We start from the raw sequence: 17200 nt of genomic DNA, 5'->3' as shown, positions 1-17200 counted from the left end.
TGTCAGTCGTCTCTTTGGAGCCTTTGGGAGCTGGAAAAAAGGAGATGCTGTTCGTTCTCCATCACTCTGACAGGGTCTTCTCCCCTTCCCACATCTGTAAGCTCTGGGCAAACAACCTCCCCTTAGCTTCTCTTTCTTCTGCCTAGTTTTAGAGAATACCTTTTCAGGGTTAAAAAGCCCATAGCTATTACCTCGCCCACTAACACTCTCTCGGTTCTCGCTCCCCACCCACACCCACACCCACTGTATCAGGTGAACATTCCACCAGTTTCATGTTCCCACATCACAGTATTGTATTGATTATCACAACAGTAGACCTGAGGCCACCACTTCTACCAGAAGGCCCTCGGTAAGCAGTAGGGTCAGGCCAGACATGTTTAAGCTTCTTGCACGTAGGGGGACAGAGGCCAGAGAGTCAGGGTAGGGAAGCCACTGTTCAGGCAGCTGGAGTCCAGCAAAATCAAGTTAGGAGACCATAGAAAAGCCTAGACTGTCAGCCGGGCCAAAAGTGGGCCCACAGCTAAGCATCATAAGTCTATTCCCAAAGAGTTTTCAGTTATTTAAGAGACTAGTGCTCTTCATTTGTGGCAGCAGGTTGCAAGGAGAAGTAAATATGTAGGATCCTAAATCTTCAGGATCAAAAGGGCAAAATGGGCTCTCGTTAGATTGTGCTGCATCAGTGCCTCTACTGGGCTCTTAGACACCCGCAGCTACGTTACAGCAGTGATGGCTGTCATGCACGTGTGTACACTACCAAGTACTTTACCTGCATTATTTTATTTAATGCTCACAGCTACTCTATGAAAAAATAGATATTATTAGTCCCATTTTATAAATAAGGAAACTGAGGCCAAGAGTGGTTAATTTACCAAGCTGTTTTAACTGACTGGCATTGGTGTCCCTAACTATTGCACAATCCTGCCTCTGTGATATTACTGGGCTGTTGTAGAATTGTTCCATTTCTGAAGTTGTTTGGAGCCACTGGGTAAGCCCATGGTCGTCAGGGTGTGGAGACTTTGCCTGTGTAGACAGGGCAAACCCAGTCTCTGGCATGTGCTTGCAGGTCAGCCTCTTAGGTACCACCTGCAGATGTCCCTGTTACCCAAGTCAGGGTACTTGGCAGCCTATAGCTGCCGTCTGCTTGTTACCACCATCCTAGGAAGCCTGGGGTGGAGCAGAAGAGTTGGTACTGGCAGAGGCCAGGGTGAAGTTGAAGGCTTCAGGGCCTCCTTACCGAAACTTCAGAGCACTCCACCATGCTAACATTCACCTATAAACTTGGGGCAAATTAAGATTTTTTTTCCCTCTATTCCTTTGGAAAGCACACTTGCTCGCTGTTGGCCTGGAGACATACTCCCCCCACCCCCTTGAACCTATTTATCTTTAATGAAGCTCTGGATGTAAACAGAGTGAATAACTTACAGGCCAAACCATTATGAACAGAGGGGAGCCTATTGGCAGTTGGAAGCCAGCCCCCGGGCTACCTACGGGGTGGCAGGAGACGTGTCACCAACACAGCCAAAGCAGCCAGCCTGTGCCTATGGGTCATCAGGGTCTGCAGGGGGCTCCTTAGAAAAGAGTCAGCCTAGCTGGTGTTAACTTCTCCCCATAGGAAAGAAGATGACTTAGGTGAAAACCAGTGTGCATCTGTTCATTCCTCAGCTCTACCTTCGACCCCTGCACAACTGGGCACCTGGGCTCAGGCCTACCCCTTTCCTGCCCCTGATTTCCAAACTTTCTATTGGCTAGTGCTGAGTAGGGGGGTCACGAGCTGACCGATGTGACAAGGCTGCTATCAGGTGAATGGCACGCCTCCAGGCCATAAGCAATCTCAGCCCCCCCCCGCAAAAGGATCCAGTTAGATGGCACGTGGAGCTCCCAGGGGGAGGAAACACCCAGGCAGTCCAGGATAAAAGATGTCTGGCTGGATAGAGTTATACTTCCAGACAAGAACGCTGCCCAGGGGGGCATTTGGGCCTCCCCAGGAGGCAGAACAGATCTACCAAGGTGCCTGTTTTTTCTGAGTGCTCAGCACCAGGCCTCCTACACCCAAACACCTCCATGCAGGCTTCAGAGCCAGGGCCCTCCCCCAGGCTATTTCCAGATCACCCATCACCCCACCCCAGTGAAGCTCCTCCCTGTGCTTAGCTGGCAGCAAACTCCAAAGTGTGTCAACTAGAGGGCAGCGAGGAGACCAGGTGGAGAGGGCAGGAGGCAGCAGGTGGTGCTGGTGGTGAAAAATCCCTGTGATCTGAGCCTGCAAAGCCACAGAAGTAACTGTACCAGGTGAGAGGCAAAGGCTGCCAAGGAAAAGTGGAGAAAAAAAAGAGAACGCCCAAGCCAGGACCAGGAACCTCTTTTTTGACTAAACTAATGAAAGGAACACAGCCCCTGAAAGGTCATGCTCCCAGAGCACTCCAGTGTGATGTGACCCTGAACCATGCATGGAACAGAAAACTAGCAGCAGGAAGCACAGACCAAAAATAGGCTGTACAGGGTGCACAGGTGGTTCAGTGATAGAATGCTCACCTGCCATGCAGGAGACCCCGGTTAGATTTCCAGCCGTTGCAGGACCACCCCCGCTCCCCTCCCCCCTCCCCCCCCCAATGAAGGATTATACAGGTCAATCTAAACCTAGGGATTTTAAATTTGGGAAGTGCATTGAGTTGAGGTGGAGGGAAAGACGCATGAGCACAAACAGTGGAAAGAGATGGCCTGGTAAGCACAGATGCCTGACAAAGAGTTGGCAGGTCAGTGCATAAATCCTTACCCGTGGTCGCCTCCAGCCACCAGCATTAGCTCTCCCTAGAAATGGGGCATTCCACAGTGGAGAGAGAGCCACGTAAAATCCATCACACAATACACCCTGCAGCAATGCCTGTCTGCACCAGCTCCCTGTCCGTGTCCTCTCTGGTATCTTAAGCAGGGAAAGGGCTAGCCTGGAAAAGTAACAGACATTTTAAATTAGCATTCTGATTTACTAATCCATCTTTTATAAATTTTAATTAAATTATGTAGGGCCTGATCACTGCATGTGAACTGGTAAAATCAAGTTTCTTGCCAAGCTGCAGGCCACTTCAATCAGGGTCTAACACCCCATGAGACTCAGTTGGAAACAGCCTCCTCATTTCTCACCTGGCCTTATATTAAAGACCATGGCTTTAGGAGGGTCATTGTGGAACGACCCTCAATTCCATTATTGAATTATTGGTAGGTTGACTGAGTGGTCCAGGTTTTCGCACCGAAAGTTCCACATCCAGAGATCCCCTCAGATTCTAATTGAAAATTGAAAATCCTAGGAATCCCCTCAGTCTTGGGAAAACAAGGATGGTTGGTCACCCTCAATTTAAAAACACTGTAGAGAATGACTGGGAAATCTTGAAGCAATAAATATGAATGATTATTAATTCCAGGGCTGAATTAAGGCCTGGAAGACATGTTTTTCACAATTTTTTCATAAATTAAGAAATTTAGGCCACATGGCCTCTTGGCACTAAGCTTCACAGTGGTCCCTACTCTAAGGAATTCCCAATTTTATTGGGTACATGTGGGGGGAGGTAACAGTGATTCCATCCATATAGTGTTTTACCCTTCATTATGCACATCCACATGCATTAGTTATCCGGACCCTTTGAGGAAGGGATTTTTGTCATCATAGGGAAATGGGTTCAGAGAAGTTAAGTAACATGCCGAAGATCACACAGCTGGTAAGTGAAAGACACAGAACTCGACCTCAGGTCCTCTGGCTCCAAAGCATACCTTCTTTCCACCACATCCAATATCTAAGTGGTGCTCAGAGGTGTGTTGTGGCCTGAATTGCAATTGTGAGTTCTTGAGCTGAGAAAGGACATGAAGAAATGTGTTCTAAGACAGCTAGAAATGAGTTGAAAAGTAAATTGGGACCATTTAGTGTTAAGTGAAAAAAGTACTTTTTCAATAAAATATTCAGTAGTATTTCATTTTTGTTTATATATATATAAACAGAGAGAAAGAAGACCGAAAACAAGTATGATTAAACATTAATAGGAATTATCTCTGGGTATGGTATTACGTGTATTTTTTTCTTTGTGTTTTCTGTATTTTCCACTGATGTGCAATGAATATGTATTACTTAATAAAAAATAAATTTTAGGTGTAAATTAATAGAAGAATGAACAGGAAGAGAAATCAAGGTAAAAAACCCAACAGGTGGGTATTGACAATCAGTTAAGTATGAAAACAGAGACGGCAAAAACAATACAGAACAAGAAACCTAATTGCTTGGAAAGTGGGGACCAACACATGATTATTTCTCATAGATGTTTACTGATCATTTCTCATAGATGTTTACTGTCTATATGAAAACTAGGGAGAGGCTTGTTTAAGGTTATTTTATAAACAAGTGTATATATTTTAGAGCTATAGAAGAATAACAAGTAAGGCAATAAACTCACTATTTTTCATGTCACAAACAACAAAGTTAAAATTCTAAATTAACTCTATATTAATTGAATTAATCTACAGTTATTATGTATTTACAATTAATATGCAATATATTAATATATATTAATACACAATATAAATAGGTATAAAGTATTTTAATAAAACTCTTTAAGTGATGGATAGTTAAATACTTGAAAGTCTAGGAAGGGACTGATGAACACAGCAATAATTTTTGCATGTGGTCATATGTTTTGTTTTGATTTTTTTAATTAAATAAAATGTCACAAAAGTTGCCCATCTCAAGTATTCAGAAGATAGATGATAGAATGATACAGCAAATGTGGCAAAATGTTGAAATTGGTAGATCAGGGTATCAGTCGGAGGAGGTATGTTGGAGTTCTCTGTATGGGCTTTGTATTATTTTTGCAACTGTCCTGTAAGTCTGAAATTATTTCAAAATTAAAAATTTAAAGAAAAAATACACATCCAGTTTTAACTGTTATATATAATACAAAATAATTTGATATCATCATTGAGTATTTATTACGCACCAAGCACTTTACACAGACGAACTGGGTTGATTGCCATGGCAACCTCGTGGGTAGGGACTGCATTATCCTCCTTTTACAAGGGAGGAAACTGATGCTCCGAGGAATGAGAGGCTCAGGTCACCCAACTCGTCAGTGGTCAAGGCGGGTAAAACCGCCTTTAGCACAACCTTGAAAGGAGAAAACTTAGGAAGTGGCTTGATAACTTGATAACTGTGGAGCCTAAGGCGGGCTGTCAGCTGCAGGAGGGTGTGGGCTTGTTCTGTGACACACGGGGAGCCGGGCGAGGCCCACCTGGGGACCAAAGAGGGGCAGGGCCAGCGGGCAGCGGGAAGCACCTCCACGCGGCCCACACTGTCCTCGGGTGGGGTGGGCAGCCGCGAGGCGGTGAGGGCCTCCCCTGAGCTTGGGCAGGCAAACACTGGGCGATGACTTGCCTGGAACAAGCAGATCTGGGAGATGGACAAGGAGATGGGCCTAATGTGTACCTCCCACTTTAAGGATTGAGGAATTTCTTAGAAACCAATTTTCTTTGTAATAAAACTTGTTCATGTTTTAAACAAATATCTTAAGGGCTTATTGTATGCCTGAACCCTTTGCCAGGACCGGAAATACCTAGATGAATAAGGTCCTGAATCTAAAAATACTCACAAGGGTGTCAGGGAACAGGACAGCTATGTAGAAGAGCCCCAGTCAAGGTGGTAAATGCGCATCGGTACCACCACGGGGTGAGCTCAGTAAATATTTGCTAAATGTCGGAAAGGATGAAAGGCTGTGGAGGCCAGCAGTGGGAGTCACTCACTAGCTGTGCCTGGAAGGAGGCTTCACGAAGAGCTGTCACTTGGCAGCATCTTGAATTGTGAGAAAGAGTTTGCCAAGTAGAGATGTGAGAAGGTAGAGGTACCAGCATGTGCTCTGCTTGAAATCTCTTAGCCACTGAAAATTTATTTTGTCTCATTTCTGTCTTCCCCCTTTTGGTCAAGAAGGCTTTCTCAATCCCATGATGCTGGGTCCGGGCTCATCCCCAGGAGTCATGTCCCACGTTGCCAGGGAGATTTACACCCCTGGGAGTCATGTCTGACATAGGACTCTAGCCAAATTTTAAGTGTGGAAAAATATTAAATGTAGCACCAAAAAGTTGCTAAGAGAAAAACGCACCAAAATGCTTATCAGTAGATTTCTGGATTCTGGGATAACACTGGATTTATTTTTTAATTTATCTTTAAATTTTTCAATAATTTGGCATTTTCCATTTTTCTTCAGTGGGAATTACTACTTTTACGAGAAAAAATATTTTGAAGAAATTTATAACGTGTACCATAATATCTATAACATTGTAATCCAAAGAGCTTAAAATTGGGAAAAGACAATTGGTATATTGTCCTATTAACTTCACGTTTACTTTACCAACAGATTAAAGTAAACCCTTTCATTCCACCTATAAGATTTTTTCCACAGAGCTATTTTACAGAGTGAATCATCCAAACATTGTTCATAATTCTATTTGAGCCTGATGTTAAGCTTAAATATGAGCAAAGTAAAACAATAGTGTTTCCACTATTTCTGCATAAAAAAATCGCCCCCAAAATGTAGTGGCATAAAACAAGAACGATTTCATGTTTCTCTTGATTCTGTGAGTGACTAGGCAGTTCTCCTGCTGGTCCCGCCTGGGTGATTGTACAGTCAGGTGACGGCCAAAACAGCTGGAAGGGCCAAGCTGGCCTCTTTCACAGTGTGGCAGTTGGCGCTGGCTGGAGGCTGGCGCGCCTCAGTTCTCCTCTCAGCTTCCCACCCTCCAGTAGACTAGATCCGCTTCCTTGCCTGGCAGTCTTAGCACAGAATTCCAAGAGGGCGGGCCTCTGGCACAGACACTTAGTCTTCTGAGCTTGTGTCCTGTGCTTTGGCCAAGGCCAGTCACATGGTCAAGCCCCACCCACCCACCCCGTTAAGATGGGAGGAAGCTTCAGGAAGGCATGAGTTCTGGGAGATGTGATTCATTAGGGGCCACCAATGTCACAAGCTACTACAGATACGAAGGTTTCCCCATTATTAGAACTTAATTACAGATTAGATAAAATATTGAGTTGGATCCAACATTAAGGTTAAGCAAGGCAATTATAAGGCAATTTTTAATCTGCATATAACAGGAATTGGATCAAGATTATGGAAAAGGACCGCTCCCCTATAGCTAATTTAAGAACTAGCGCCCTATAAAGTGAGTTGAATAATAGGATTATATAATTGATTAGATGTTACATTCATTTTCACACTATGGCCTAAACTTCATAAATCTATTTCCATATATAGAAATTAATAAAGAAAAAAACTGTCTTTCCTTAGCATTCCTCAAATATAATTTAGCTCTTTTAAAAGAAATTATTGCTTAAAAACAAATATTTGTCTGTGGATTATAGTTAATAGTATGATTATAATAATATTGTTTCATCAACTGTATCAAAGATTAAAAATAAGGAACGCGTTAAAAATAGAGCAAACTGGGGGGAGGGGCAGTACATGGGAACTGTACTTTCTACATGATTTTTCTGAAAACCTACAACTACTCTAATTTTTTTTTAATTCTTAAAAGGTAGGGGAAAGTGTGTAACAGGGGAATGGACTGTATTCTTCAAAAGTATCATTGAAAGGCTGAAGAAATGTTCCAGATTAAATCAGGCTAAAGAGATTTGACCATTTCAATACCTGACCTCAACTGCATCTATCCTGGAGGGAAAAATTGTTATAAAAAAGAATTTTGACATTAAAAATAAAAAATAAAGAATTTTGTCAACAGTCAAAATTAGAATAAGATGGTAGATTAGATCACATTAAATTTACTGAAACTGACAATTGAACTGTAGCTAATGTGAGAGAATATCCCTATTCTTAGGAAATACACACTGAAGTACTAAGAGGGAAGGCCCATGATGTACATATGTAAATCTCAAATGGTTTAGGAAAAAATATGTATGAAAGAGCGCGTGAGAGAGTACAAATGAAAGAACATGGTAACTATGGGTGCATCTGAAGAAAGAGTAAATGAGTGTTCTCTTTACTATTCTTATTCTTGAAACTTTCTATATATTTGAAATTATTTACAAACTTAAAAGTTATTTTTAATGTCAAAAAATAAACACAGATATTTGTGAAAAGTCTGATTCTTAAAAGTTATACATTAAACCAACCTGTTGCCTCAGAACAAATTTCTGCAAACACAGGAAATGCAAAATTGGATTTGTTGCCCTTTTCATGAAGATGGCGTTGAAAGTGAAGAATGAAGCCCCAGCCCCACCCAAAACCAAAGCCAAAGCAAAGACTTTGAAAGCCAAGAAGGCAGTATAGAAAGGTGTCTACAGCCATGAAAAAAGAAAGAAAAAAAAAAGGAGGAGGAAGAGGAGGAGGAGGAAGAAGAGGAGAAGGGAGGAGAAGGAGGAAGAGAAGAGCCTCACTTCACCCACCCTCTGGTGGCCCAAGACGCTGCATCTCAGAAGACAGCCCAGATATCCTTGGAAGAGTCATCCCAGGGGAAACCAGCTTGACCACTGTACCGGTTTGAATCCCTGGTGGACCCCAGAAAAGCCATGCCCTTTAATCCTCATTCAGTATTGCTGGGTGGGAGCATTTTCATTGTTTCCATGAAGATGTGACCCACCCAATTGTGGGTGGTAACTTTTGATTAGATGATTTCCATGGAGGTGTGTCTCCACCCACTGAAGGTGGAGTTGCTTACTGGAATCCTTTAAAAGAGGAAACATTTTGGAGAGAGCCCCTTTTTGGTAGAGCCACATGAAAGCCAGCAGACGCCGCCATGTTCACCATGCGCCCTTCCAGCTGAGAGAGAAACGTTGAACGTCCTCGGCCTTCTTGAACCAAGGTATCTTTCCCCAGATGCCTTAAATTGGACGTTTCTATAGACTTGTTTTAATTGGGGCATTTTCTTGGCCTTAGAACTGTAAACTAGCAACTTATTAAATTCCCCTTGTTAAAAGCCATTCCTTTCTGGTACGTTGCATGCCAGCAGCTAGCAAACTAGAACCACCACCATGCCTCAAGTTTCCCCAACCACTGAGTTAGGCAAGAAGAAGATTGAAGACAATACCACATTTGTGTCCACTGTGGATGTCAAGGCCAACAAGCACCGTTCTCACAGGCTGTGAAGATGCTTAATGACATTGCTGTGGCCAAGGTCAACTCTCTGGCCAGGCCCTAATGGAGAGAAGTAGGCATTTGTTCAACTGGCTTCTGACTACATGCTTTGGATGCTGCCAACAAAATTGGGATCATCTAAATAGAGACCAGCTGGCTAAGTCTAAATATAAGTTCTTGGCCATAAGAAAATTAATACGTTTCTTTCACTGTAATGCAGAATCATATTGTGCAATTGATTTTGTGCATGTGTGTCGCCCCTTCCCGCCCCCCCCCCCCCGAAACCTTACTGATCCAATGGCTCTCTAAAGCATACAGCACTTGGATAAATAAAACTTAAGATCCACTGGGAATTTGGGGTATCATATTTCAGCTAATCTTGAGACTTCAGTATTTCCTCAGACATTTGAAGTGATTCTCTTCTCTGGAAGATGCTCCCTCCAGAAGACCTTGAGGACTGAGCCCCGCCCACTTCTGCACTGCACCTCTCCTGGCTCTCTTTCTCCAACCACTCTTGGCTTGCTTCAGGTCCTTCCACAAGTGACACTCTGGCCTCCCAACCTTTGCCCGCACATTTCCTCTTCTGAGATTTCTCCTCTCTCACCCCTTCCGCATCCTCCAGGCCGGGGCTGAAGTGTCACTTCCAAGGAAAACATCCCAACTTCTTTGACTGACCCATACATGTTCCTATAGCACCCTATGCTTTACCTGCCATAGATGTCACCAGACTTTACTGCTTTGATTTCTGGTTCTGTTTCTTGCTCTCTGAGGACAGGGCCTGACATGCCTACAAGGTGGGCACTATACCTCCAATGAATGAAAGAATCAAGCAAAATGAAAAAGAATAGGGCCCTCAGGGTAGTAAAGTTCACACTTAAGAGAATGTACTTTACTCATAGATGACCCATCAGGCTTGGCTCAGTAGTCTACTTACTCTTGTTTTAAACAAAATTCTAGCCTGTTTAGATGTATGAATTCCCAGACTAAAAAAAAAGTTAGAAAGGGCTACTAGAGACTTTAAAATAAAGGCAGTGTGCTGATTTTTGAAACTGTTGTGTACCCCCAGAAAAGCCATGCTCTTTCAATCTAATCTCATGGGGACAGACCTATTTGTTGAGTGAGATCTTTTGATTGGATTGTTTCCATGGAGATCTGACCCTGCCCATACAAGATGTGTCTTAATCTGCTTACTAGGGTCCTGTAAGAGGGAGACCTTTTGGAGAAAGTACAGATGCTTGGTGACAGAAAATGTCCTGGGAGGTGCTAAGCTAAGAGGTGAAATCCAGAGTTTGTCCTGGAGAAGCTAAGAGGGGACCCACAGATGGTTAGGTAAATAAAACACCCTAAGAGAGGCCGAAGGGCCACAGGAGCTGAGACAGCCATTCTGAAATCAACCCAGGAGAGAGGGGCCAGCAGACATCAGCCTATGCCTTCCCATATGACAGGGAAACCCCGGATGCTATCCACTTTCCTTAAGTGAAGATATCCTCTTGTTGCTGCCTTGACTTGGACATTTTCATGGCCTTACAACTGTAAATTTGTAACCTAATAAATCCCTCTTGTAAAAGCCAGTCCATTTCTGGCATATTGCATTCCAGCAGCATTAGCAAACCAAAACAGGAAGTTAAAAAAATTTTTTTTAATATACAATAAAAAGGCAGTTGGGACAAGCACTTTCATTCTGATAAGAATAAAAAAGTTAGAAAAATTACCAATAGCAACTAGAGGCCATTTGGTTTAGGGACAAACATATCTCCAAAGAAGTCTGTTGGCAGCACAACAAAATACAAAAGCTGGTGCTCATGGCACATGCCTTGAGTCAATAAGAAAAGAGTCTATCTCTTTCAGTACATTCCATTTAAAAAAAAGATAAAAGTAAATAATGTATTTGAGAAATATTTCCATCAAAAATCATTTTTAAGTGTTTTAAGTTATGAAACCTAGAGTTAAGTCTGGCTATCTGGAAAATTCACTTAAAATTCACTTCTCTACATGGAAAATCTATTTTCTCAACACTGCTGACTAAAATGAAAGGAGTAAGGCAATGAGGGGTGTCCTGGTTTGAGAGGATGTATGTACCCTAGAAAAGTAAGTCATGTTTTGTAAAGGCAGCCATTTCTTCTAATCCCTATTTAGTACTGTATGGTGGAAACTTTAATTAGATCATCTCCCTGGAGATGTGACCCAATCAAAAGTGGTTGTTAACTTGGATTAGGTGGAGATGTGTCTCCACCCATTCCAGTAGGTCTTTATTAGTTTACTGGAGTCCTATAAAAGAGGAAATATTTTGGAGAAAGAAGAGAGATTCAGAGAGAGCAGAGAAGGACAGAGCCACGAGAAAGCCACAACAGAGAATGCCACAGAACCATGAAGCAGAGAGTCCACCAGCCAGCGAGTTTTGGAGATGAAGAAGGAAAACGCCTCCCAGGGAGCTGGACAGGAAGCCAGGAGAGAAAGCTAGGAGATGGTGCCGTGCTGGCCATGTGCCTTTCCAGTTGAGAGAGAAACCCTGGCTGTGTTCACCATGTGCCCTTCCACTTGAGAGAGAAACCGTGAACTTCATCAGCCTTTTGAATCAAGGTATCTTTCTCTGGATGCCTTAGATTGTACATTTCTATGGACTTGCTTTAATTGGGACACTTCCACAGGCTAAAAACTGTTAAATTCTCCCTTTTGAAAGCCATTCCATTTCTAATATATTGCATTCCAGCAACTAGCAAACTAGAACAAGAGGCTACTGATTTTCCACTGCAAAAGGCAGCAACCTTCTCCCACCGAGCTGGCCCCCTGTTCACTGCTTTCTGGCAATTATAACATTATATTACAATTTATGAGCTACTTCCCTCTCTTCCCCACTGCCAATTTGTTTCTTGTGGGGCTGGGACAGTGTCTTTTATCTCTGTATCCTTGACATCTACCATGGATCCTGGGCACACTGTAGCTGTTCACAAACATCTGTGGAATGAGTGAAAGAATGATGTCAAGGCCATAACTTCTATTCCCCGCCTTTTCCTTAACAAGAAGACTTTAAAAACTTGCCACAACCAAATAATAGTGCATCCCAGGACAAAGTCACATGTTCACCACATTGGCCTACTAATCAACAGTATTGTGCTTTTAACCCTACACGATTTCCAAAGAGAAGGGAAAAGAGAAATAAGATGTAATTTCTGCAACTAGAAATGAATTTTTCTCAACTGTCTTTATGCATGACATAAGTAAAGCTATCCCAAGAAACCTTAGAACTGAAGAGTTTATGGTATCAGGAACCTAATGGCTTGATGTAACTGAATTCTGCAATTTGATTCTTTGGAAAATTTCCCGATGGATACACTATACAAGGTGCCATCTGAATGGAAACAGACTGGTGACTACAAAATATTTTACTTCCTACAAGATCAAATAATAGTCAGGAATCATAAAATGTATCTGTGAACAGCAAATGAAACCTCAGCAGAGGGTATGACAGTTTCAAGACCTGACCTGCAGAGTTACAGTATTTGTGAAAAGAGGGCAGTCAGTGAGAACTGGCCTGACTGCAAGGTCACCTACAGGGTAAAACAAAGTTGCCAACTGGATATGCTCTTCTAAGACAGCTTTGCCATGGCTTGTCTTGCTCAGGGAACACAGTCCAGGCAGGAGATGGTCAGAGCAGGTGGTGAGGACAGTAAGAAATCCTCAGGGATTGCCAACCACAACCAGGCCAGGGAGGAAAACATTGGGCCAAACAGCCCCAAATCTTGACCAAAGACTTGAAAACGTTCCAGCCTCCTTTCTCAAACCCTCAATCTTCCCTGGAAATTCTTACTCCCCTTACATTCCATCCTTCCTTGGGATTCTTCCCTAGGGCCCAGGAATAGCTACTCCCCCAATCTCCTTTTCTCTCTCCCTCAAATTCCAGTTCTGGAAATGGTTCTATGTTAAGCATCCCATCTGCTCAGACCGTAAAGGTGGAACTGAAATGTGGTCAGAGGGCCCCGACCACAGGGATGATAGGAAATAATACTAGGTGCTCCTCAAGTTCATGAAAAGGCTGAAGTAAAGATGAACAAAATAAGATTAGGGTCAGGGGGCTAAAGAGGTCCAGAGTCCCACTTCTACCTTCAAAAAGATGCTCCACGTAGATCCAGGGGACAGTCTTAAACCAAAGCCTAGTGTGGCCCAAGCAAACCCTTGTGACCCAGCCCCCTTGTGGATTGCAAATTCTGAATCAGACCTGAGAACACTCTGTCCACACTAGCAGCCACTTGTACACAGGGACCTCCCCATCGTGAATGCTCTGGTCCCACCAGTTAGTGACATTCCTTTGTGTGCACAGTCCTTATTCCTCTGTATGCATTGCAGCCAGCGAATTCCTGACCACCTCCTCTAAGGCCTATCTGCGTACATACTTTCAGTAATTCTGTTATAAAGTGATATGGTAGCTGTTAATCTGAGATCTTAAGACTCTGATGATTTCCACAGGTTCCTGGGCCACCAGTCTGCCACTTCTGTATTTCCCTACTCCATTCACTGGTATCCCTGCCATGGGAACAGCAAGATCTCTATAAGCACACGTGCTCCTTTGGCTCTGCCCCTCACCAATAGTTCTTAACCTTCAATGCTTCATGGATCTCTTTGAAAATCTGCTATGGCTCTACCTTCAACCCCACCCACCTCACCCCCCCCCCCCCAAAAAAAAGGATATGGATTTGCAATAAATTTCAAGCGGTTCTTGATTCATAAAGTTTATCCTTAATCAGCACTACCACCTGCAGAGATAAATCCATGTCAAAGTCTGAAATAGGTTCTACAACTAATTGTGGTGCTGTGCTTTGAAATTTATAGCTTTTTTGTAAATTTTAATTTCACTACTCTCCTTGAACTGGGCTTATATCTATAGTTTGATGTTCTGTCAGGCAAGTGTGCGTTTTTCTTCCCCATTTCAGGATTGCCCACTGTAGCCTTCTGGTTTATGTGGCAAAGAGTGCCAGAAACAGAGCAGCTGGGCTTATTCCTCATAGAAATTATAAAACCTGTGGCTGATGAAAAAGCTGCTCCCAAGAATGATTCCTGAGTTTAGAGACAATGTGACAAGAAAGCCTGTCACAGTAACCAGGCATGTCCCTGCTTTTGCAAGAATTGCAATGGGGTTGCTAGATAAACAATTACAGGTTCAGTGCTTCTAAAGTAAACGCCCCAAATTATCATTATCAGAATCACCTGAAATGATATAGTGGCCCTTTGAGAACATTTCTAACATCCATCGGGTGATTTTCATGATTGCAAAGGTTTGGGAATCACTGATTTAGATGGTGCCTATTATTGCACCCTGATTAGAGGGTGATTGGCCTTAATCTCCTGGGGCCCAGATTTTCTCTTCTGTAGAATGAAAGGGTGGAATTGGGTGATTTCTAAGGTTTCTTTCAGAACCTGTGTTCTGTGATTTCAGAGAGCATATGTTCTGCAAACATCAAAGCGTTTGCACCTTAAAATATTTTCAGTTTTGTTCAAGGGGAGGGGGAAAGCCTGGTAGGAAAAACACCAAATTGTGACAATGACTGTATTAGGGTCTTGAGGGTTTTTAAATTTTTTTCCCAAATTACCTGTAATCTAGATATATTACCTTCATAATAAAAAAACACAAACTTTTTAAGAATGTAACTTGGCAGTGATACAAATAATAATAATAATAATAATAATATACTGATAAGCTTCTTCAGGAAAATGTCACAATAAGGGACTGGATCATTATCTAAAAAAAAAAAAAGTCCATCCTTAAGACCTTATTTCCTGATGGTGAGAAATGATGGCATTTCTAAATACAGACAGACAGAAGAGTGAAAGCCTAAGCTTAATTCTTCCCTATTTCTTCTCTTCTCCATAACAGCCTGCAGAAGATTTAGGAACAGAAATTGGCCAACCTCATCCCTGGAGGCGCTGTCCTTGCCTGTCCACTAGACTAGCTAAGCTCACGCAGATGGTTCATAATGACCAACAAAGGCAGGAGCTCCTCTCTGAGAACGACCCAGGCCCCCCTCCTTACCCAGACCCTCCAGAATAGGGGTGTAGCCCAGACCTCACATGCCTTTCCCTGTGGCTATCCGGAAGGGCCAGCTGACTCTGGTGCTCACATCGTTGCCTTGAAATAATTGATGAAAAGCTTCTTTTTATTTTTTGAACATTCTTTTTTTATCATATAGTTGTATATTCATCATCATGATCATTTCTTAGAACATTTGCATCAATTCAGAAAAAGAAATAAAAAGAAAACAAGAAAAAAAATTCATACATACCATACCCCTTACCCTTCCCTTTCATTGATCACTAGCGTTTCAATCTACTAAATTTATTTTAACATTTGTTTCCCCTATTATTTATTTATTTTTAATCCATATGTTTTACTCCTCTGTCATAAGGTAGATAAAAGGAGCATCAGACACAAGGTTTTCACAATCACACAGTCACATTGTGAAAGCTATATTATTATACAGTCATCTTCAAGAAACATGGCTACTGGAACACAGCTCTACATTTTCAGGCGGTTCCCTCCAGCCTCTCCATTACATCTTGACTAATAAGGTGATATCTATTTAATGTGTAAGAATAACCTCCAGGATAACCTCTCGACTCTGTTTGGAATCTCTCAGCCATCGACACCTTATTTTGTCTCATTTCTCTCTTTCCCCTTTTGGTTGAGAAGGTTTTCTCAATCCCTTGGTGCTGAGTCCCAGCTCATTGTAGGATTTTGTCCCACTTTGCCAGAAAGGTCCACACCCCTGGGAGTCATGTCCCACATAAGGGGGGTGGCAGTGAGTTTGCTTGTTGTGTTGTCTGAGAGAGAGGCCACATCTAAGCAACAAAAGAGGTTCTCTTGGGGGTGACTTTTAGGCCTAATTTTAAGTAGGCTTAGCCTGTCCTTTGTGGGGTTATGTTTCATATGAACAAACCCCAAGATTAGGGATTCAGCCTATTGCTTTGGTTGTCCCCACTGCTTGTGAGAATATCAAGAATTCTCCACTTGGGGAAGTTGAATTTTCCCCCTTGATGAAAAGCTTCTTATCAGCATTATTCACAACTGCCAAAAGGTGAAGGAACCCAACTCTGTCCCTCAACAGATGAAGGGATGAACAAAAGATGGTATATCTATACAATGGAATTTTATTCAGCCATAAAAATGAAGTCTGGATACATGCTACATGGAAGAACCTTGAAGACAACATGGTGAGTGAAATAAAGCAGGTACAAAAACAAAAATATTGTATGATTCCACTTACATGAAAAAAATTAGAATATACAAATTCAGAAAGACAGAAAGAACCAGGGTGGGGGTGGGGAACGGTGACTTAACGCTTAATGAATGCAGAGCTTCTGTTTGGCGTGATGGAAAACTTTTCATAATGGATGGTGATGGCAGCATAAATTGTAATTATAATTAACACCATTGAACTGTATACTCGAAAGTGGTTAAAATGGAAAATTTTATGTTTTATAAAGATACATGTTACCACAATAAATTAAAAATACAAAACAAAGGCCTGAAGAACTATACAACACAAAGAGTGAACCCTAAAGCAAACGATGGAGTTTAGGTGATAAGAGAATCATAATAATATTGGTTCATCATCTGTAACAAATGTACCACACCAACGCAAAATGCTAATATAAGAGGAAACAGCAATCTCAAGATTGACCTGAGAGTCAACTCTTGATGCTGTGGTCTACCATATGAATTTCTAATTCTGTGAATTCCAAGCTTTGTCCCCCACCCCCACCCCCATCCAGCTCAATCCTGGCCTCTTATGTGTTTTTAAGCAAAGCAATTTAATTAAACTGTTTTCATACCTTACCTCTCAGAAGGTTGTCATTTAACGGTTTCGTGATCTTGGGCAGGTCACTTCCCGTCTGTGGGTCTCGGTTTCACCCTTCATTTGCTAAACAAATGTTTACTGATAAACTAGCTCATTCCGGGCACTGTCCTAAGTGCTGGAGATGCAAAGATGGAGAAAGAGATAGTTCGGCTGAAGATATTTCACTCTGTTGCTTATGTGTTGATGTAAATAACTCATCGCATTGCTGTGGAATTAGGACTACAGTGGGGATTGGAT

Source organism: Tamandua tetradactyla, chromosome 6 (assembly GCF_023851605.1).
Source record: "Tamandua tetradactyla isolate mTamTet1 chromosome 6, mTamTet1.pri, whole genome shotgun sequence".
Lineage (NCBI taxonomy): Eukaryota > Metazoa > Chordata > Mammalia > Pilosa > Myrmecophagidae > Tamandua > Tamandua tetradactyla.
This window is presented reverse-complemented; position numbering follows the sequence as displayed.